The sequence below is a fragment of the Eptesicus fuscus genome, chromosome 5, assembly GCF_027574615.1.
Source record: "Eptesicus fuscus isolate TK198812 chromosome 5, DD_ASM_mEF_20220401, whole genome shotgun sequence".
NCBI lineage: Eukaryota > Metazoa > Chordata > Mammalia > Chiroptera > Vespertilionidae > Eptesicus > Eptesicus fuscus.
In genome coordinates this window covers 67,162,768-67,187,457 of record NC_072477.1, presented here as the reverse complement: position 1 = coordinate 67,187,457, position 24,690 = coordinate 67,162,768, and the positions used below count along the sequence as shown (strand labels likewise).

Genomic DNA, 24,690 nt, shown 5'->3' with positions numbered 1-24,690 from the left:
AGAGAGAAACCAGTTAGGAGAACATTAAGTCCTCCAGGTAAGAGATGACTGTGCTAAAACTATCAGGGTGGGAGTTGAAACAGAGAAGTGTGCAGATGTGGAATATATTGTGAAGGCATAATCAATAGTATTTGCAGATGGATAATCTGTAGAGGGTGAAAGAAAAAAAACAGAAGTGACTCCTACGTTTCTTACTTGCACATCTGTATAGATAATGGTGTCATTTACTGAGATGAGGAAGAATAATCTGTTCTCCAGAAATATATGAGAGTTGAGACCATTGTTTAATTAGTTTATCCTCTTCTTGACAAACAATCACATTTTGGATGTAAATAATTACCCCTACACATGAAGAGCTTCCAAGGTTCAACGCAGGCTATGTTGCTCTGAGTGAAATCAATGAAGAAAACATATGCCTGAAAAGACCAGAAAGGAAGCACTGCTGAGTGGAAAAGCTTGTTTCCAAAATTTCTTCAAGAATTTGAATACCAGAGCAAGACAGCGTTCTTTACTTTGAAGTTGTAAACAAAATATTTCATACTGTCTACTTAAAATATTTTTTCCACTCAAACTGATATTCTTGTTAGGTGTTTTCTTCCTGATGTCAGTCACAGATGCTTCACCTAGTTAAAGGAATTGGAGGACTATTTTCTCTGAGGCTCAAGACAAGAACCTGGCATTTAAAGGAACACAACCCAGGTTAACTCTTTCTCTAGTGCAGGACTTGGTTCTTCTTCATAAACAACTCATTTTCCTTAGGAGCACAAGCCAGTGGGCTGCAGCCCCTCGTTGCCATAGCAACTGCAATTTCACACACCAAATTGGTTTTCTCAGAACATAGACTTAGAGTAGCACTTTTTCTTTTAACATATAGTTTAGCACATGAAGGATTTGGTGCGATTTCCAGTCATCTCTTCTGTCTCAGATGTGTTTTGTTTTTAAAATGTCAGAGTGACTGAAGACCAAGACCAAAAAAGAATTTCCAGCTTTGCCCTAATTGCTCCCGTGGCTGCTATCTGCCCTTGAACAGTCTCCTTTTGGTATTGTGGCCCATGAGTATCATAAGCCCATGTAATCAGATTCAGCCCACCAGGAACAATGATCTACTGGCATATCCTGAAAGAAAGGACCTACTTATTCCTTTATTTCATGCTGTTCTTATTCTTCTGGTCTAGTGTTTCCTGACAGCCCAGAAAAGAAAAATGAATGATGAAGTTGCTTAACTATAATATTATGAGAAATAGGGAAAAGATTCATGAAGGCAATGGTTTCTTAAGTTTCCAAATGGCTCCAGAGAGCATGTAAAACACATATACCATCTTTCTCACTCATGGTAAACAATGAAAATCTACCACAGCCCTCTTTACCTCTGGTCCCAGTATAAGACCTCAAAATCTTTCTCAACACTGCATTCCAGGCAGCTGCCACCAATCAAATGGAGTTGGTAAGAGCACTGACATCTATTTGCTATCTGGGATTAGAATCTAAGCCAGTGTTTCAAAAATCAAGTCCAGCATTCCGTAGTAGTCAAAAAGGGATCCTAAGACTGCAAAACAAGCTGAAAATTGGTTATTTCCTTGGTAACTTGCTTATAAAGCCAACTAGTCAGTTATTAATTAAGGCAGTATAAAATCAAACATGGTTTATTAGGAAATGTGTTTGCCAATGCTAACAAGGTCAGAAGGTAATCCCAGATGTGCCTGTTAGCTTTTTTTCTTGATCAGAGATTATATACTTAGTTAACCAGCTGTGCTACAAGTATATACTAGTAGTGTATCAGATTTTTTAAAGTATCAGATTTTTTAAAAGTGCAGGTGTAATCAGCTCAAAACTATCATGGAAAAGCAACTTGGAGTACATATTTAAATAAACCCATTAGGAGCTATCATCACAAAGACAAGCAATAACAAGTGTTCGTGAGGGTGTGGAGAAAAGGAAACCCTCATGCATTGACTGTGGGAATGCAAATTGGTACAGGCACTATGGAAACAGTATGGAGGTTTCTCAAAAAATCAAAAATAGAACTACCATGGAAGAAAACCAAGATGGTGGTGTAGGTAAACACCTGTACTCACTGCCTCTCACTGCCACATCAAAATTACAACTAAAATACAGAACAACCATCATTCAGAACAACCTGAAATTTGACTGAATGAAAGTCCTACAACTAGACAAGTAAAGAAGAAAGCACATTGAGACTAGTAGGAGGGGCTGAGGCACAGAATGGGCTGGGCTGGAACCCTTGTGCAGCGTGTTTTTTTTAAATCTGGAATGATATCTTCAAGGCCTCCTGTGAGAAGCAGGGGGTCCTAGCCCCACACCAGCCCCCAGCCCAGGGTTCCAGAGCTGAGCAATCCCCATAACTTCAGGCTGTAAACCCAGTGGGACTGTAGCTGAGGGACACGGAGGCTGCTGGAGACCCAGGTGTTCCTCTTTAACGGCCAGCACACAAATTCACACCGTCTCTCTTTCTCTGAGCTCCAGCACCGGCTTTGGGGGAATTCAGGGACATACGGGGAGGAACTAGACAGTCTGGCATTGGGCTAGGAACTGGGGAGCAGATTTCTCCCAGAAAGGGGTGCTCACAGAGGTCATTGTTCTTCCCCTCTAAGGCAGAGCTGACCAGCAGTCATATCTGAGTTTCCATCAGTGTGGTCCACACTGTTCACTCTGCCCTGGTTATTCCTGAGACCCCACCCCATCCAATTTGCAGCCCCACCCAAGCTGTTTGCAGTGGCTTTTCCATATAAATAGCCTATCCTGGCTCAGGCTTCAGACTTTGCTAAAATCTCTTAAACAGAAGCAGCTGGAGTTAGCATGCCCCAAACCTATCAATAAAAGGCCCAAGACCTGCACTAGCTCTAGCCTCTGGGACAAATTCTACCATACCAACATTTGCATTATGGGGGTGCCAGAAGAAGAGAGAGAGCAAGATATTAAAAACCTATTTGAAGAAATAATGACAGAAAACTTCCCCTACCTGGTCAAAGAAATAGACTTACAAGTCCAGGAAGCACAGAGAGTCCCAAACAAGAGGAACCCAAAGAGGCCATCACCGAGACACATCATAATTAAAATGCCAACGGTTAAAGACAAAGAGAGAATCTTAAAAGCAACAAGAGAAAAGCAGTTAGTTACCTACAAGGGAGTGCCCATATAACTGTCAGCTGATTTCTCAACAGAAACTTTGCAGGCTAGAAGGAAGTGGTAAGAAATACTCAAAGTGATGAATAGCAAGGATCTACAACCAAGATTACTCTACCCAGCAAAGCTATCATTTAGAATTAAAGGTCAGATAAAGAGCTTCACAGACAAGAAACACCTAAAGGCATTCATCACCACCAAACCAATATTACATAAAATGTTGAAGGGTATTCTTTAAGAATAGGAAGAAGAAGAGGAGGAAGAAAAAAATAAAAAAATATGAACAATAAAATGGCAATAAATACATACCTATCAATAATTGAATCTAAAAATCAAAATAAATGAACAAGAAACCTAATGAACAAAATAAACTGATTAATAAAATAGAAAAAGAGGCATGGAAACATGGAACAGACTGATGAATCTCAGAGGGAAGCAGGGGGAGAGGGGTGCGAAGAGATTAACCAAAGATTTTATATGCATATATGCATTATCTATGGACACAGACAATAGGGTGGTGAAGGCTTGGGGCGGGGCAGGAACCAAGGAGGGGGTGGGCAATGTGGGAAAAGTAGGGGGATATCTATAATACTCTTAACAATAAAGATTTAAATAAACAAATACATAAATAGAACTACCATAAGATCCAGCAATCCACTTTTTGGTCTATAGTCAAAGGAATTGAAATCAGGATCAATGGATGAATGCATAAAGAAGATGTGGTATATACACAATGGAATATTATATTCTGCCATGAGAAAGAAGGAAATACTGGTGTTTGTGGACTTTGAGGGCTTATGCTATGTAAAATAAGTCAGACAGATAAAGACAAATACTATATGATGTCACTTATATGTAGAACCTAAAAAAGTCACTTTTGAAAAAAAAGTATAGTAGTGGTTACTGGAGACTGGAGTGGTAGAAATGAGGAAATGTTTGTCAAAGTCTAAAAAGTTAGATATAAGAATAACAAATTCTTTAAATCTAATGTACAGCATGTTGATTACAGGTAATAATTCTGTAGCACATACTTAAATGTTACTAAGAGAGAAGATCCTAAATGTTCTCACCACACACAAAAAGAAATGGAACCTATGTAACGAGATGAAGGAGTTGGCTAATACTATGTTGATAATCATTTTGCTATATATAAATGTATCAAATCAACACACTGTACACCTTAAACTTACACAATGTTATATGTCAATTGTATCTCAATAAAGGAGGGAAGAATGAATGAATGAATGAAAGAATGAATGAATGCGTGAATAACCAAGCAAGCCCTAAGATTAGGTACAGGGCTTTCTTATCTTATTTACCATTGTATACACAATGTCTAAAACATTACTTGTCACACAAAAAATACCTATTACTTCACATCCATTCGGATAGCTACTATTAAATTTTTAAAAAGTACAAGTGTTGACAAGGTTGTGATGAAATTGGATCACTTGTGAACTGATGATGGGAATGTAAAGTGGTACAGCTACTTTAGAAAACAGTATGTTTCTAAAAAAAACACAACACAAACTTTAAAAATAGAATTACCATGTGATCCACCAATTCCATTTCTGGGCATAAGTCCAAAAGATTCAAAGCAGAGACTCAGAGATATTTGCACACCTATGTTCACAGCATTATTTACGACAGTCAAGAGGTAGAAGCAACCCAGATGTCCATCAATGGATGAATGGATAAATAAAATATGATATACACATACAATGAAATATTATTCAGCCTTTAAAAGGAAGGAAAACCTGTCACAAGCTATAACATGGATGAAACCTGAGGACATTATACTAAGTGAAATAAGCCAGTGACAAAAGGACAAATACTGCATGATTCCACTTATATGAGACTAGAGGCCCAGTGCACGAAATTCGTGCAAGGGTAGAGTCCCTAGGCCTGGCCAGCGATCAGGGCCAACTGGGGCCTTCTGGCTGCCAGCCGGGGCATCCCTTCATTCCGTGCCGCCCCCTGGTGGTCAGTGCATGTAATAGCGAGTGATCAAATTCCTGGTCTCCCAGTCAAACTCCCGAGGGGACACTTTGCATATTAGCCTTTTATATAGAGAGAGATGTCTAAAGTGGCTCAATTCTTAGAATCAGAAAGTAGAATGGTGGTGACCAGGGGTTCGGAGGAGTGGGAAAAGGGGAGTTTTCAATGCGTATATAATTTCAGTTTTGCAAGATGAAAAAGTTCTAGAGATCTGTTGCACAACAAAGCATATATAATTAACACTACTCTACTGTATATTTAAAAGTGATTAAGATGGTAAATTTTATGTTATGTGATTTTTAACCACAATTTTACAAGCCTTAAATTGAGAAAATGCCAATAACATTTTTGCTAATTAAATAAATTATTGAAACTGGTCACACAGACCACTCTTAATTCCTTGGCTCTTAGACTTCAAAGATGAGTGATACTATTCTGAAAAAAACACTGGAGTTAAAAAAAAGAAAATCCACCCAATAATAAATATGACTGAATGAGCCGAAACCGGTTTGGCACAGTGGATAGAGCGTCGGCCTGCGGACTGAAAGGTCCCGTGTTCGATTCCGGTCAAGGGCATGTATCTTGGTTGCAGGCACATCCCCAGTGGGGGTTGTGCAGGAGGCAGCTGATTGATGGTTCTCTCTCATCGATGTTTCTAACTCTCTATCTCTCTCCCTTTCTCTCTGTAAAAAATCAATAAAATATATTAAAAATAAATATGACTGAATGAACACTGGAGTGAACACATGATTTTGATAATGGATGAGAGGATTTTTAAACAAAAGCATCAAGTCCTGGTAAAGTCTGGGATATAGTATATGGTGAGTTTCCGGCTCTCCTTAGCCGAGAATAAGCTTCTCCAGTACGGTGAAGACTGGGGAAATCAGTCCCGGGTCCGGGTGAGGCCACGCGCCCCTGGGTCTGGGAGAGGCCACGCGCCCCTGGGTCCGGGTGAGGCCATGTGTCCCTGGATCCGGGTGAGGCCTCGCGCACCTAGGTCCTGGTGAGGCCACGCGCCCCTGGGTCTGGGAGAGGCCACGCGCCCCTGGGTCCGGGTGAGGCCACGCGCCCCTGGACCCGGGTGTGGCTGGGTCCCTGGGCCCGGGTGAGGCCACGCGCCCCTGGGTCCAGGTGAGGCCTTGCGCCCCTGGACCCGGGTGAGGCCACGGGCCCCTGGGCCCAGGTGAGGCCATGTGCCCTGGGTCTGGGTGAGGCCTTGCGCCCCTGGGTACGGGTGAAGCCGGATCCTGGGTCCGGGTGAGGCCGTGTGCCCCTGGATCCATCCGAGTGAGGCTGGGTCCCGGGCCCGGATGAGGCCACGCGCCCCTTGGGTCTGGGTGAGGCCACGTGCCCCTTAGTCCGAGTGAAGCCGTGCCCCTGGGTCTGGCCGAGACCAAACCAGAGGGAGTCGGACCTCCGTTACCACCATTTGTCCACCATCCAGAGCTGAGGGGTCAGTGCTGACATGTACACATAAGGAACTGGTGGACATTGAAATTGGGTCTCAAAAGAACTATTGGTCCAGAAAGAAACTCACTACAGACTGATTCATTTGCCTGTCAGCATAACTATTATTGCTCGTCTCACATTCAGTTCTTATAAGTATATATCTAGTGACATATGATCTCGCTCATCTAGGGGAAATGATGAACAACATAGACTGAGGAACAAGAACAGAACCAGAAACAAGGAGGCATCGATCGGACTATCGGGCCTCAGAGGGAGGATAGGGGAGGTTGGGAGGAGGGGGGAGAGATCAACCAAAGGACTTGTGTGCATGCATATGAGCCTATCCAACGGTTAAGTTCAACAGGGGGTTGGGGCATCCGTGGGGGGGGGTGTGGGATGGGAATGGGGGGATGAGGAAAAATATGTGACACCTTAATCAATAAAGAAATTAAAAAAAAAAAAAGAATTGTGTAAAAAAAAAAAAAAAAGACTGGGGAAATCAGGCACCTTTTCCTCCCCTGCCCTGGGCACTCCAAGTGCTCCTGCCTGGATGCACTCTCCATGTCTCTGTCAAGGAGAACAGAAGCAAGGGTGGCTGCTCTAGTCTCTGTGGGAAAAACTGAGACTCAGGAGAGTCAAATGACGTGTTAGCATCACACATAGGGTCAACTGCCAATATTCCCAATCGAGTGTGTTCTCCTCCAAATTCCATCCCCTCTGTGTTGTCATTTGGGGATGTCTGTTAGAAAATTACTTAATTTATCATCATTTTCTAGTCACTGACTACACCCCCTGTAGTTGGCTAAAGCTGGGCAATAAAAAAGAAAGAGACCTGAGGGCTCAGAACACAGGCTTGCCTTCACATGGATAAGAGCTGAAGGGGATTTCAGGATGATGCTTCCCTGTGTCCTGAGGAGCCTGGCTGACTCTGCATTTTTGTATTTACATTCTGATTTTTACAATATTCCCAAATGCCAAAGCTCTATCTGAAAATGAAGCATAAATTCTTTTCTTAATTATTACAAGTACTGGACACTTTGGAATATCCAGAAATTGGTTCCATTTAGAAAGCAGGAACCAAGTGGATCAGCTAAAGGAATCAGTACCAATTAATTACCTTGAAGAAGAGAAACCCTCCTAAGGGACATTCTGAGATAGTCCTGATTGCAAGCACTCTGTTCATCGTGGCCCCAATAAATCACTGAAATGTCCCAGGAACTCTATTTTCAGTCAAGTGTGACTGAATTAAGTCAAGAAACTCTATATGGAAATCCTCCACTCACCTTATCTAAGAAAAATATCCACAATCTCGACAACTAGCAACCATGATACAATGTAGCCATGGAAGTAAATATTTTCAGGAATTAGATAGTATAGAGTTACTTTATGTATGATATAATTTAATTATAAGATTATATGTGTCAACCTGACAGTAACTGTACCTTTAACAAGGCTTTGCAAAAGAAATATCTTTTTTTTAAAAAGACAGTGAAAAATCACCATTTAACACTCTGCACCCTTTATAAATGAGCTAAACAGTGTACCCAGCAGGAAATCTGACATCAGTTCACATCGGAGAGACATCGGTTAGCTGTCAGTGGGAGAACTTCTATTTTTCACTTCAGAAACTTCTCATAATAAATACTGCAGACATGTTTCACACACAGAAAAATGATAACTGTACGTTAAATCTTACAGGATAACTGTTGCAGATATTTAGATTCACTGTTGGGCATTCTGAATCCCTTTGTTCTAGGTAATTGTTTACAGTGGTTCTCAACCTTTCTAATGCCGCGACCCTTTAATACAGTTCCTCATGCTGTGGTGACCCCCAATCATAAAATTATTTTCGTTGCTACTTCATAACTGTAATTTTGCTACTGTTAATGAATTGTAATGTAAATATCTGTGTTTTCCGATGGTCTTAGGCTCTACAGCAGCGGTTCTCAACCTGTGGGTCGCGACCCACAGGTTGAGAACCGTTAGCAGGGTCGCCTTTATGGTTGGGGGTCACCACAACATGAGGAACTGTATCAAAGGGTCGCGGCATTAGAAAGGTTGAGAACCACTGGTTTAGGACACTTTTCTCCCTGGAGGACCCTTTAGGAACTCACCATTCCAGGGACTGTGCTATAGACTAAATGTCTGTGTCCTTTCCAATCACATATTGAAACCTAATATGATGGTATTTGGAGGTGGAGCCTTTGGGAGGCGATTAGGTCATGTGGGTGGAGGCCTTATGAATGAGATTAGTGCCCTTATAAGGAACCTGGAGTGCCACCCGGTCCCTTCCACCATGTGAGGACAGAGAGAAGATGCCTGTCTATAAACCACAAAGTAAGCCCTCACCAGACACCAAATTTTCTGGCGCCTTGATCTTGGACTTCCCAGCCTCCAGAACTATAAGAAAGTAATGTATGTTGTTTATAAGTCACTAGACCACAGTATTCTGTTATAGCAGCCCAAATATACTAAGATAGGCTGTCTAACTGCTGACCCTTTCGGCTTGGTCCCTGTTTCTGGCCCTGCCTCTGCCCTTGCAGTGAGAATTCACTTCTCCTAATTTGACTCCCCTGTGTTTAGCACTTATTGCTCCTAGTTCTTTGGGTAACACACCCATGCCCTTAGAAATAGAGCACCTAACCTCGTCCTTCAAACACACACGCACGCAACACTGCATGTGTGTATACACACACAATCTGAAACTAAGCTTCTTTCCATATTATTTCCATACTGTTTTGTTTGGTTGGATGGGTTGTTTTTTTGTTGTTCCATATTGTTTGAACATCAATTTTCATACCACAATATAAAACCAAAGGCAAAAAAACAACAACAATTCCGGAATTGGTAAAAAAAAAAAAAAAAAAAAAAAAAAATCATGTTTTGCCAGTCATTTTGCTAAATGTAAAAAGCTTTTCCTATAGGAATATAAGGCAAGAACTTTTAAACATGATACCCCATCTGGTGATATTAGTGACGATGTTCTCCATGATAAGGAAAGCAGGTTCACTGGTGAATTTGCTGGTTCATATGAATAAAAAATCACAGAGGTGAGAATCAAATAGGTTCTAAGAATCTTTTCCAAAAGTCAATGAACCACTACATTTAGTTGCAAATCACAAAATTCTATAAATAACCCATCTGGTCTTCAAGCAAATGTAGCAGCTGTTGTGGTAAAATCATTCACATTTGTTTATGATTATTCAGTACTAATGAAGGCTCTGATATCATTTTTGTGATCATCAAATGAGAACTGACAAGTTTTGCCCATTTGAATAAGATGTCTGATATCTATGTCTGCTCTTGAAAGGATATGAATGAAATCTCAATTGCCAAAATTTAATTTTAACCCTTAAATTAATTTTTTTAATTTAAATTTTCAAAGATCCCTGAAAAAAACTGAACCAAAACTTGCTCTTATTTAAGGCTAGTCAACATTATAAAGAGATCATAACTTGCATCAGATTTTCAACAAGCCAGTGGCCCATACAAGATGAAGAATATTAAATTAGGGTCTGATGCAGCAGTCAAAAATAATTTTTGAGATGTTTATTTTGTAGTCCTCATCTAGCATGATATCAAAGAGTAGGGACATTCTATAAAGAAAAAATGAATACTGAAAAAACATTCTTTGTTAATATCCTTTCATCTCTTACTACCAAGGTAAGGTGGAGAGCGAAGATGTAGGAATATGTTTCTTTGCAAAGTATCTATATCTATCTATCTATCTATATACATATATATATAATATATATATATATACACACACACATATGTATGTGTATATGTATGTGTGTGTATGTGTGTATATATATATGTGTGTGTGTGTGTGTGTGTGTGTGTGTGTGTGTGTGTGTGTGTATGCCTAATATGCAAAGTGTCCCCTCGGGAGTTTGACTGGGAGACCAGGAGTTCGATCGCTCGCTATGATGTGCACTGACCACCAGGGGGCGCCACAGAATGAAGGAAGGCCTCGGTTAGCAGCTGGCAGCCAGGGAAGGGAAGCCCTGGCTGGCAGCTGGCAGCCGCTAGGGACCCTACCCATGCACAAGTTTTGTGCACTGGGCCTCTAGTTTCTGTAGAAATACAGTAGAGCGTCCCTCCCCCAATGCAGGTCTCACTCCCTTTAACAGACAGTAGGCAACAGGCAGTGTCCACCTCATGCTAAAGTTACCCTCCTCATCACCTTAACCTCAGGCCCCTTTCCTAACACTCTAATGTGGTTCCTCACTGCTCTCTGGATAAATGCTTTAAACCCTTCTCCAAGCTTCCCTCAATGAAGCTTTCCCTTCATTTCAAGAGTATCTGCACAAACTCTTTTTCTATCTATTCAAATGTCCAATGCCTGGTAGAGTGGCACCTTTTTATAACATGATATACTAGAAACCAAAAAAGTTGAACTACCTGGGAATCTAACCTATTGTTAGATTTGTACAAAACAACTACCTTCATCTAATATCAATACCATGCTATGTACTGATCCCTGCTGAGTTACCCAAAAGCGAAAATGGAAAGGCACTCAGAAATAAACACTGATTAGCACTGCAAATGAGACTGCTGTCAAGTGGGCAAGAGCTAATGAAGCTATAATTATTTCATCCAATTCAGCATTTATTTCCTAAGCACTTGCAAATATACAATCCATTGAGTTGGGATCTATGGAAAAAAACAAAGATTACCAAAGTTAGAATATGATGGTGGCAGAGGCATGAAAACAACTCAGTAAACTGAGTTGATTTAAATATGTTTTAAATATGTTTTTATTGATTTTTAGAGAGAGAGGAATGTAGAGGGGGAGTGAGAGAAATACTGATGAGAGAGAATCATTGATCGGCTACCTCCTGCATGCCCCTCCCCCCTTATTGGGGGTCGAGCCCGCAACCTGGGCATGTGCCCCAACCAGGAAACAAACCAGTCCTCTTGGTGCATGGAATGATGCTCAACCACCACGCCACACTGGTCAGGTTCGGTAAGCTCCTTTAAGGCTGGAAGAAATGTGTTGTATAATAGAGATTCAAACCACACTGCAGGAGAAGGTATAAAGTCTGACTTGGTGGACCTTGAAGACTCTATACCTTCTCCTTCCTCCTGCAGAATAGATTAGGACAGACAGAATGTTCCTTCCAAATTGTAGGAAGATGCAGTTAAATACAAAGAGAAAACTAAAAGTGCATGATGTATGCAAGAGGGTGAGGACTATGAGAAGGGGGAGCACAGGCTCACAATTGGCACAACAGGACGTCAAGTTGGCAAGGCAAGGTGAGACCCAACTGTTAGAGGTTATAACTGACACACTTCATATAGGTAATAAAATACCAGGAAATGACTTCTATTATGTTATTACTAGTAGCCCTGCGCACAAATACGTGTACCAGTAGCTCACTGCTGCCCTCCTGTAGCTCCCCTCACCCCCCACCGCCCTGCCCCCCCACACACACACACATCTTGCTGCCCTCTCCCCTCCTGTAGCTCTCCGCTACCCGCTTGCTGCCCCACCCTCCTGCTGATCCGTGATCCAGTCGTTAACACGGTCGGTCATTATGTGTCAAGGCGTAATGGCCATTTGCATATTACATCTTTATTATATAGGATTGCTGCTACTATTATGACAGAATGTGTGTATGTTTAATCATAATAGAATATAAATAGTGCTTTATTTTTAAAAAATTTCACGACAGTAGGAAAATGGTTTGTAGACAGAAAATATCAGAAAAATGGAAATTATTTAGGAGTCCATGATAAAGATGCACATTCTGACAGCTAACACTTCTTCAGCACTAAGCACTGTACTTGTATTATCTCATTTAACCTTCAAGTCAACCTCACAAGGTAGATAAATGGTACTAACCTCATTTTCTAGCTGAGAAAAATCAGGATCAGAGAAGTAACTTGCCCAAGGTCATAAAGCTAGTAGGTGGGAGTATCAGGTTCCCAATTCAGGCCCAACTCCTGAGCCCAAGTTTTTACTCCATTATATCTCAGGTGACAAAGACTAGACCAGGTAGTGGAAGGTAATATGGAAAATATTTTTGGGGTAGAATCAAATGGACTTTATACCAAATTAGATTTTGGAATGGGGAAAAGAGAGAAATCGAATATGACTGAAAGATTTCTGGTCCAGGTGTCTGCAGGTAAGAAGGTATAGCGTCTTCAAGGCCCTACAAAAAAGATGACAGAGTAGGACTGAAAACTCCAACATTTGGCTGCAGCAAATGCAGAGCTACTGAATCTCTGAGTCTCATGAGTCTTTTGTTTTGTACATTAGCACTTCACTCTGAGAAACTAACCAGCCGTGAAAAACTAACGTTTTTTTCACTAAGGATAGTCAATGGAAGACCTACCTCCAAGTGGACCAACCAAGTGGGATGCACTGACTTCTATAAGCAACTTGTACCTGCACCACCATCACCAGCCAGCCAACCCCCACAATTACCATTAAGTTCATTTAGTTTTCATTTTTTTATTTTCATGGTCCTCCTTTTGGCCAATCTATTCATTAACCAGATCTTTTATTACCAAGCAAAAAATGCAAAGCCAGGTGGCGACATTTAAACTGATAAAATATGTCCCATGTTAAGTTGTTTTGATTTAAAGATTTTCCAGGCCAGATGTTAAAATTACTGGGGAAAATGAAATCTGGGAAATAAACTAGCTATGCCTTTTCTAAACCCTAACAACATGAGGAATTCAAAATCTATAATAATAAAAGTGTAATATGCTAATTAGACAGGAAAGCAGAACGATGTCCTGGACAAAGCTGGGACTGCGAGGGCCGAGGCAAGCTGCCACAGCTGCGAGAGCTGAGCCCCTTGCACAAATTTTGTGCACCGGGCCTCTAGTTTACTATATAAAGGTTAAGTCCCAAGAGGATATCCCTAAATCCCAAGTGACTTATTTAAGTTTTCAGTCTCTAAATGTGTTTCAACCAAATAGGTGGGTGATACTTCAAAGCTTTAACACAAGTCATCTTCCTCTTCTTTTCATTGATTTTCCTTAGAATTGGGCATCTTTTTTAAAAACACATACCTGTAGTGGTAATAATCCCCCTTCCTTAATGACTCCCCAAGAGTTGACAGCCACCAAAGAGTGACATCAGGCATTCAACAATGACTCCTCACATGGATGATTTGCTAAGGAGAACAGTCCAAAAGCCTGTGAAACTATCCATTTTCACCCGACCAAGTCTTCTCCTCACTTCTACACAATTAGTATTAGGCTAATTGGCATTCATTTTTAATACTGATTGAACCCATTTTGAGTAACAAATTCCAAAGTTTTTCTACTTCATCAATCACTTTTCTTTCATTCTTTCAGTGTACTATTAACTGCATAGGGATAGTAGTTGGCATGTGTTATATGACTTAGTTTGTCCTTCAGAAACACCCTGGTGTCAAATGAGTTATCTCTTGCACACTTGCAGAATTCATCATCGTCTCTTCAGCTTTTATCATCTTTACTTTCTTAAGAGCCAATAAAAATTGGAATAACAGATAATACAGAGAAGATGGCAGCAAAGTTAAACAACTAAACTGCGCCGCGCACAACAATTTCAAAAATACAACTAAAAGACAAAGCATCTACCACCCAGAACCACGGGAAAGCTGGCTGAATGGTAGATTTACAACTAAGAAGGAAAAAGAAAGAACAAACGCGGAAGGGCTGAGGTACGGAGGCGCTCGAATCGGGCTGGTGGCGGGCAACAGGACACGTGGCTTTTTTTCCAACCCGAAGGGAGATAAGCTCCCGATCACTCTGAAATCCAGTTTCTGGGACACGCGGGGGACCCAGACACCTACGGGGAGAAGCTGGACTCTCAGCCATCGTGTCGGAAAGTGAGAGTGACTTTCTTGCAGAGGTGCGCCCAGCAATCAGTGTTTACTGCGCTGGAGCATGGGACGCAGGGACTTGGAAACATGGAAAGGCAGAAAAGGCAGACTAGCAGCCGAAACCGGTTTGGCTCAGTGGATAGAGCATCGGCCTACGGACTCAAGGGTCCCGGGTTCGATTCCGGTCAAGGGCATGTACCTTGGTTGTGGGCACATCCCCGGTGGGGGGTGTGCAAGAGGCAGCTGATCGATGTTTCTCTCTCGTCGATGTTTCTAGCTCTCTATCTCTCTCTCTTCCTCTCTGTGAAAAATCAATAAAATATTTTTTTTAAAAAAAGGCAGACTAGCAGCCATTGCTGTTTGCCACACCCTAGCCTAGTGATGCCCTGAGACCCCGCCTCGCCCTGAGACCCGCCCCACACATTCTACAAACCCGCCCAGGCTCCAAACAGCAGCTTTTGCATATAAATGGCCTGCCCTGTGGCAGCTTAACCAAATAAACTGCAGCTCCAGTCAGACTGCTCCAAAACCACTCAAGCAAAGAGGAGAAAACTGCAGTTTTTGCTGTAACTCCTGCTGAGTGGCCTCAGACAGTAGCTGACCTGCACCCCATTGGAGACCCAGAAATGAGGGCATCTAGTTGTTGGTGTGAGACGACACCAGATTTCAACCACTCGCATAAGGGACACATTCAAGAGGCAGACTCAGTGAGCGCCAAAGCCCTACTGGAACAAGTCCCAGCCCATAAACGTGTCTCCAGCACAGCAATTCTTCCTTTATAGATACAGCAGGTCCTCACAGCCAATTGCCCTGGAGGTCAATTCCTCCCAGTGACACCAACAACAATCAAGACTTAATTACAACAAGGCTGTACACACAGTCTAAAAAGGGGTGCACCAAGAGCGTCCACCTCAGGTAACTGGGAGGCTGACCCGCTGAACCAATAGGACACAAAGTTACCCTACCAACTCAGGGAAGCAGCAAAAATGAGGAGGCAAGGAAACAGATCCCAAACAAAAGAAATGGAGGAGAACAAATGACTGGACATAGAGTTCAAAACCACGATTATAAGGTTTTTCAAGAATTTCATGGAAAAAGCTGATAAATTTAATGAGACCCTCGAGGATATGAAAAAGGTCCAACTAGAAATGAAACATACACTGACTGAAATAAAAAATATTATACAGAGACCCAGCAGCAGACTAGAGGAACACAAGAATCAAGTCAAAGATTTGGAATACAAAGAGGCAAAGGACACGCCTCCAGAAAAGCAAGAAGAGAAGAGAACTCAGAAAGTAGAAGATAGTGTAAGAAGCCTCTGGGACAACTTCAAGCGTACCAGCATCCGAATTTTTGGGGTGCCAGAAGAAGAGAGAGAGCAAGACGCTGAAAACCTATTTGAAGAAATAATGACCGAAAACTTCCCCCACCTGGTAAAAGAAATAGACTTACAAGTCCAGGAAGCGCACAGAACCCCAAACAAAAGGAATCCAAAGAGGACCACACCAAGACACATCATAATTAAAATGCCAAGGGCAAAAGACAAAGAGAGAATCTTACAAGCAGCAAGAGAAAAACAGTTAGTTACTTACAAGGGAGCACCCATACGATTATCAGCTGATGTCTCAACAGAAACTATGCAGGCCAGACGGGAATGGCAAGAAATATTCAAAGTGATGAATAGCAAGAACCTACAACCAAGACTACTCTACCCAGCAAAGTTATCATTCAGAATTGAAGGGCAGATAAAGAGCTTCACAGATAAGAAAAAGCTAAAGGAATTCATCACCACCAAACCAGTATTACATGAAATGCTGAAAGGTATCATTTAAAAGGAGGAAAAAGAAGAAAAAAGTAAAGATAAAAATAATGAACAGCAAATACATACCTATCAACAAATGAATCTAAAAGTCAAGTGAATTAAAAATCTGAAGAACAGAATAGACTGATGAACATAATAGAATCAGGGGTATAGAATGGGAGTGGATTGATAATTCTCAGGGGAAGGGGGTGTCTGTGTGGGAGGTACAGGAAGAGACTGGACAATATCATACACCTATGGATGAGGATAGCGACGGGGGGAGGTAAGGGCAGAGGGAAAGGTGGGAACCAGGAGGAGGGGAGATATGGGGGGGGAAGGAGAAACAATTGTAATAACCTGAACAATAAAGATTTATTTTAAAAAAATAATAAAGAAAAAAGTAAATTAAAAAAAAAATTGGAATAACAGAATGCTTCTTCTTACCCTCAAAACTAAGTGCAAGTCCAGCAAACATGAGTCTACCATGGACTAACAGAAAGGGAAGCCAGTACACAACCAATACTGCCATCTGTTGGTTGACTTACTTTTGTTTCCACCTATCAATGTCAGTTTTACATCATTCCTAAATATAGGAGGTGCCACCTCCCTTTTGAACCTGGTAAAAGTAAAATCAACCATTTCTGAAAACTTATTAGGTTACTATGACAATAAGAATTTCAATGTCTATTGTATCATAATTTGTTTGGTAAGGTTTGTTTTCAGAGAAATGTCTTTGCAGAATACACACTAGATGGACAAATATTTTCATCTCTCTTAGAGTTGACATTTTAAAGGCATTCCTGGAAAAATGCATATGTTCTCACACATAAGCAAAGTTGACTCATTCATAAATATTTAGCTTTTCAACACTATACAGTTGACCCTTGAACAATATGGGTTTGAACTGCACAGGTCCACTTATATGTCAATTTTTTAAAAATAAATACCTAGGGGAGGGTTAGGAGGGGGGTTGGCTGGGGGGGATGGACCAAACGCGGCGGCTGCAGCGGCAGGAGCCGGTGCTTGTGCTTGAACTCGAGCGACCTTGCTGGTGGAGACACCGGCTGCTCCTCCCCTCCCTCCTGCTTTTCCTAAAAGGATTCCTGTATACTTTATTTTTTATATATATATTTTATTGATTTTTTTACAGAGAGGAAGAGAGAGGGATAAAGAGTTAGAAACATCGATGAGAGAGAAACATCGATCAGCTGCCTCTTGCACACCCACTACTGGGGATGTGCTCGCAACCAAGGTACATGCCCTTGACCGGAATCGAACCCAGGACCCTTGAGTCTGCAGGCCGATGCTCTATCCACTGAGCCAAACCGGTTTCGGCTCCTGTATACTTTAGAAGTGCTTGAGGAAGAGTGATAAAGCATTAGATAGGCATGAAGCCTCCATCTCACAGCTGCATGTGTAGTTACTATTGAAGCAAATGCCTACCTAATTTGACAGTCTTGGTGTGTTTAAAATTTTTGAGTTTGCAAATAAGCATATTAAGTCTACTGATGGAGCCTTCGGGCAGTGAACGGTTATATGAGGACCCTGATCCTGGAGGCAAATCCCAAGATGCAGAGGCCAGAAAGCAGACAGAATCAGAGCAAAAGTTGTCTAAAATGACTCACAATGCTTTGGAGAACATGAATGTGATTGGCCAAGGCTTGAAGCATCTCTTCCAGCACCCGCGCAGGAGGTCATCTGTGTCTCCACATGATGTGCAACAAATTCAGGCAGATCCAGAACCTGAAATGGATCTGGAAAGCGGAGATTGATGGTGTCCCCACCCACCCCACAGCTCTGAATCGTGTCCTGCAACAGATCGGAGTGCCACCCAAGATGAAGGAGGGACGAGCTTGCATAGTAGGCGGGGCAAGCCAGAGGCCCCAAAGCGAAGTCCCCAAATCAACAGGAAATCTGGCCAGGAGATGGCAACTGTCATGTAGTCTGACTGACCCAGGTCTTCATCCACTACTGATGCTCCTCCCAGCTCTGCTGTTATGGGAATAGCTTGTGCTGCTGCCGCTGCTGCCGCTGCATGTCTTCCAGGGGATGAGGCAGCTGTAGAGGGGATCGAGCAGTTGAAAGCAAGCAGCCTCGCCCAGACTGCCGGTGCAGTGGCCTCCAGCACTGATGGCAGCATCCACACAGACTCTGTGGATGGAACACTACCCTCAGTATACAAAGGCTGTTATCGCTCGCCTGCAGCAGAAGATCCTGAAGCTCACAGAACAAATCCAGATTGCACAAACAGCCCGTGATGACAACGTTGCTGAGTACTTGAGGCTTGCCAACAGCACAAATAAGCCGCAGGCTGCCCACATCAAGCAGGTCTTTGAGAAGAAGAATCAGAAATCTGCCCAAACCATCCTCCAGCTACAAAGGCAGCTTGAGCACTACCACGGAAAGCTCCCAGAAGCGGAGCTGAATGGGATCCTCGGGAAGCCAAAGGATGTCTTCAGGGACATGCACCAGGGTTTGAAGGATGAGGGAGCGAAGGTGACTGGCTTCAGTGAAGGCGTGGTAGACAGTGTCAAAGGTGGACTTTCCAGCTTCTCCCAGGCAACTCATTCAGCAGCAGGGGCAGTGATCTCAAAGCCTGGAGAGATCGCTTCATTAATTCGGTGATTAATGAATTAACGAAGCAGTGCAGATAACATCCCTAACCTGAATGACTCTTTAGAAGAAGGGCAGGTGGATGATGGGAAAGCTCTGGGAGTGATTTCAAACTTTCGGTCGAGCCCAAAATATGGTAGTGAAGAAAATTGTTCTAGTGCCTCTTCAGGCTCAGTGGGAGCCAACAGCACCACTGGAGGCATCGCTATAGGAGCATCTAGCTCCAAAACAAACACTCTGGACATGCAGAGCTCAGGATTTGATGCACTATTACATGAGATCCAGGAGATCCAGGAAAGCCAGGCCAGGAATCCTTTGAGACCCTCAAGGAACATTATCAGAGGGACTATTCATTAATAATGCAGCCCTTGCAGGAAGAGCGATAGAGATGTGAACGATTAGAAGAACAACTAAATGACCTAACAGAGCTCCATCAGAATGAAATCTTGAACTTGAGGCAGGAATTAGCCAGCATGGAAGAGAAAATTGCATATCAGTCCTATGAATGGGTCCAGGACATCCAGGAGGCCCTGGAGGCGTGCCAGACCCGCATCTCCAAGATGGAGCTGCAGCAGCAGGTGGTACAGCTGGAAGGGCTGGAGAATGCCACTGCCCGGAACCTTCTGGGCAAACTCATCAACATTCTTCTGGGTGTCATGGCAGTTCTTTTGGTCTCTGTCTCCACAGTAGCTAACTGCGTGGTTCCTCTTATGAAAACTCGCAACAGGACGTTCAGCACTTTATTTCTTGTGGTTTTCATGCCTTTCTCTGGAAGCACTGGGATGCCCTCTTCAGCTATGTGGAACGGTTCTTTTCATCCCCCAGATGATGCTGACAAAAGAAGGCAGTGCTCCCCTACCCTCTGGCGAGTGCATGCAGGAAAGAATTAGACAGCAACTTACCTTCTCTGAAGTTTTCTTCAACAACGAAAGAGTTGAGTGAATCTGTTTACATTTAGAATAATGTTTTTTTCTTCAAGAGACGCAATTGCAATAGTATCTTTTAGATTTTATCCAAGAAGTTTTTTGGGCAAAATTCTTGGATCATTTTTATGTAGCATGATTTTCCTTGGGATGCAAATCTTAAGCAGTCCTTTAACATGAACCAACAATCTGGAGCACACTGAAGGGCATCTAAAATGTGGCTTGGAAAACTGCACTAAAACCCACTAAAAAGATGCGAAAACCTGATTAGGGAAACCAGTTAAACCTAACACCCTGCCTTGTCTGGACTCACCACCTCTCGCCTACCAGACTACCGTAACTTTACTGTGAAATCCTACCACATTCCATGTCTGAATTTTTGGATTCAGGGCGGATTTTCCTTGACCATGGAAGAACACATAAATCTCCCTGGCTTTCTCACCCAAGTTGGCCACTCATGCTAATGCTGGAAATATGATTGCTTTTAAACCTGGTCCCTTAACCTTTGCTAGGATACAAGTGTGAGAGCATCATGCCCCACAGGTTCACTGCATAGTCCTACTACAGTATTTTGAAGTAGCCCTCCAAATACTTAATTTTAAGCAAAATCCCATGGCCGCACTTTTAAGGTTTTTTTAAAAAACATGTGTATAGTCATCAATGAGAAGAAGAAAAAATCCGAACAGCATACTTGAAGAATGTAATATTCAAACTCTCAGTGCTTCCTTATGGTTTCTAACAGGATTTATTATTATTATTATTATTATTATTATTATTAGGTGGTTTGTGTGTTTTTTTTTTGTTTGTTTTTTGAAAGGGTTGGGAGGGTCTTTTCCTTTGACATAAAGAAGTGGTATTTTTAAATGAAAATAAATAAATAAATACCTGTACTGTTTTCAATCTGTGGCTGGGAGTCTGCTGATGCAGAGCGCTATTTGTGTGCACCATCTATTCCATTTTATATAGAGGACTTGTGCTTCTGTGGATTTTGGTATCCACAAGGATCCTGGCTACTGAGAGAGAATTTAAGTTTTAAAGGAGTCAAAAGTTATATGAGGATTTTCAACTGAATGGGGAGGTGACCCCTAACCCCACACTGTTCAGGACCAACTGTATATTTATAGGTAGTATAAAGGATTAGAGAGACCACTGCATCAAGTGTCAGCAAACAGAGTCTCATACAATCCACCACTCTATAAGCTTAGTCAAATCCTGACTCAATTTCTTCACATATAAAATGAGATTATAATGCTAATCCTCTTAACTTATGGGTCTGTTGAAAAAATAAAATGAGATAACATGTGAAAATATCCTGAAAACTGAAGTATGATTTTTAAAATGGTCTCATTATCATATTGCTCAACTCAAAAAAGTTCCTCACACATACACATGCAATCTTCAAGTGTCATCAACTGATTTATCTGGTATGTAGTTTCTGCAAATATTTGAATCAATTCTATATTCCTCCCAAAGTTTAACTTTATTTTTTTTCTTTTTTCTAATATATTTTATTGATTTTTACAGAGAGAAGAGAGAGGGACAGAGAGTCAGAAACATCGATGAGAGAGAAACATCGATCAGCTGCCTCCTGCACACCCCCTACTGGGGGATGTGCCCGCAACCAAGGTACATGCCCTTGACTGGAATCGAACCTGGGACCCTTGAGTCCGAAGGCCGACGCTCTATCCACTGAGCCAAACCGGTTTCGGCTAAAGTTTAACTTTTTAAAAGAGTATTTTTTTAAATAAGGAATAGTACTAGACAGTGGAATAAAAATAAATGCTTCAGTTTTCAGACACACCTATGACCCCTTTATGGTCCTACTAACATACTTTTAAAATTGATATTAAACATGTAAAATAAGTAATAGATGCCACACTCCATTAAGGGAGAATTGCAGGAACCTATTTTCCCTTTGAACTTAAGAAATCTCATTACTAGCACTCTCTTCAGCAAAGAAATTCAAACCCAATTAAAGTGGATTTCACACACCTCTCTCTTATCTTCTAGAATCCTATTAGATCAGTGTGGACTGCAGTTCTCAAAATGGTTTTCTACCATCTGTTTAGTGCTTGAGATATAATGTTAATGATATTTATGTTCATGTTAATGATATTTGTACTTTAATTGCTATTGCTATTGCTAATATTATAGAACTAGAGGCCTGGTGCACAAAATTCGTGCACGGGGGCAGCGGGGGGGGGGGGTGGTGCCCCTCAGCCCAGCCTGCACCCTCTCCAATTTGGGACCCCTCGAGGGATGTCTGACTGCCTGTTTAGGCCTGATCCTGGTGGCAGTCAGACATCCCTCTCACAATCCAGGACTGCTGGCTCCCAATTGCTCACCTGCCTGCCTGCTTGATTGCCTCTAACCGCTTCTGCCTGCCAGCCTGATCACCCCCTAACCACTCCCCTGCCAGCCTGATCGGCGCCTAACTGCTTCCCTGCCAGCCCGATTGCCCCTAACTGCCCTCCCCTGCTGGCCTGATCACCCCTAACTGCCCTCCCCTGCCAGCCTGGTCGCCCCTAACTGCCCTCCCTTGCCGGCCTGGTTGCCCCTAACTTCCTTCCCCTGCTGGCCTGGTCCCCCGCAACTGCCCTCCCCTGCAGGCCTGGTCCCCCCCAACTGCCCTCCCCTGCATGCCTGGTCCCAACTGCCCTCCCCTGCAGGCCTGGTCCCCCCCAACTGCCCTCCCCTGCAGGCCCAGTCACCCCTAACTGCCCTCTCCTGCAGGCCTGGTCCCTCCCAACTGCCCTCCCCTGTTGGCCTGATCACCCACAACTGCCCTCCCCTGCCTGCCATCTTGTGGCAGCCATCTTGTCATCTACATGGAGGCAGCCATCTTTGACCACATGGGGGCAGCCATCTTTGACCACATGGGGGCAGCCATCTTGTGTGTTGGCGTGATGGTCAATTTGCATATTACCTCTTTATTATATAGGATGGCCTATCAAGTCTCTCATCAAAACTAGCATATTTTACTAACTTATATTCTGGTGGGAAACTTTTGCAGTTGCCAGGTAGATCCTCTAACAATAATGTACCACAGTATTTTTTGTCCCCTCAGGTAGTCTTGAGAATGGGGGACTGGAGGAATAATTCTTTCTTTTCCTTTTTTATAAAATAAGGCAAATATATTTTATTTGTTTATCCTCACCAAAGGATATGTTTTACTAATTTTAGAGAGAGAAGAAGGGAAAGAAAGAGAAACATTGATGTGAGAGAGAAACATCGATCAGTTGCCTTTCATACATGCCCCAACTGGGGATCAAACCCACAACCTTTCATGGTACAGGACTACACTCCAATCAACTGAGCCACCCGGCCAAAGCAACAACTATTTCTTCAATTCACAAATAGATTCATATTTTCCAGTTCTAGAGCTTGGCTGTCTTATCTGTTTGATTTGATTTTATCTTATTTTTCTTGTGTATGTGTGTGTGTGATGTTGTTATTGTTATTGTTATTGTTGTTTTGTTAATCCTCACCTGAGGATATTTTCCCATTAATTTTTAGAGAGAGTGGAAGGAAGGGGGAGAGACAGAGAGAGAGAAGTATCGATGTGAGAGTGACACATCATTCAGTTGCCTCTCGCATGTGCCCTGAACAGGGGCAGGGATTGAGCCTACAACCAAGGAACATGGCCTTAACCAGAATCAAACCCGGTACCCTTCAGTCTGAGGGCCAACACTCTATCCACTGAGGCACACCGGGGAGGGCTATCCTATTTTTCTTAATAAAACAAAAGTCTCACAAGAAAACCCAACGACTGAGAACACCTGACAGAATCCGTGTTGGTCCTCAGTGCTATTTATAGTCTCTCTTCTTTTATTTCTTAGTTTGTTGTTTCATTGGGCCTGGAGATATCTCTTTTATCAAAGTTACTGTTGCCAGGAAACATAAAAACAAGGTAGAGAACAAAATCTAAGACAGAATAGGTTTATCTTCTCCCCTCACCCCATCCACACATATATATATATTCAAGTAAACATCCCTAAACGTACACTCACTTATGATCATGTTAACACAAATCCAAATGCAGAAAAACACAACAGATGCCCCCATTAAATGTAAGCAAATACTTTTCTAAATACCATTGCCCTTTACCAAATTATCATCCACCTATGAACTGAGTTACAGGTGTACTGCACCCATCCTCTTGGTTCCCAAATCCATACTCTTTCCACTACACATGCAGTATTTCCTGATAGAGGTGTTCAAAAAAGTTAAACAGGTGTATTTTCCTTCACTACAAATACTTCTTGCCTTTAGTTATGAAACCACTTTGAAGATCATTGGATAATAAAGCTCACCATTAAACCAAAGAAGAGAAAGACAAAATGGAAATGACTGAAGTGAGTTAGAGAAGGCTGGCTAGCTTGCTGAAGGGCTATCCTTTGAAGTTCTGTGAGCAGAACACTCAATAAATCCCTGTGTGTTTTGGCTCTGAGGACACAGTCCTTCCTGAATGTCACAAATAGGGGGAAATGAGAACAGGCATTGTTGGACATACATGTATGTGGCTATGCCTGAAAGGTGGTCCACCTTGGTTGAGATTAGAGTGAGAGGTTATTGAGTACTGTAGAAAACTAGAAGACAGATGGAATCAACCTGTAATCTCAGAGACCATCTGGCATCTCTTCACTTTAAAAATGAAGAAAGGTTAAGTGATTAGTCCAAAACCACAAAGCAGGTTAGAGGCAGAGCTAAAACTAAATCCCAATTTCTTAGCTCTCTGTCCAGTGCTAAAACCTTGAACAATTATGGGAATGTTTCATGGAAAAGACCACCAACCTCTTTCTGTGATGTTGGATGAATATAGTCACAGAAGCAACACATCTCTGACTGGTACAATCAGTGATCATCAGCTGATTTTTAGTTGCACATAAAGCAACTTTTTTTTTTAATCCTTACTCGAGGATATTTTTTTCCATTG

The 24,690-nt window shown here is 42.3% G+C and overlaps 1 protein-coding gene and 1 pseudogene across 2 annotated transcripts in view; one reads left to right on the top strand and one right to left on the bottom strand.

Moving 5' to 3' along the window:
* The window catches only part of GPR176 (G protein-coupled receptor 176), a 97,519-nt gene that overhangs the window by 38,085 nt on the left and 34,744 nt on the right, over positions 1–24,690 (bottom strand). The window lies entirely within an intron of this gene.
* Positions 17,588–19,660, top strand: LOC103287502 (transmembrane and coiled-coil domains protein 1-like; annotated as a pseudogene).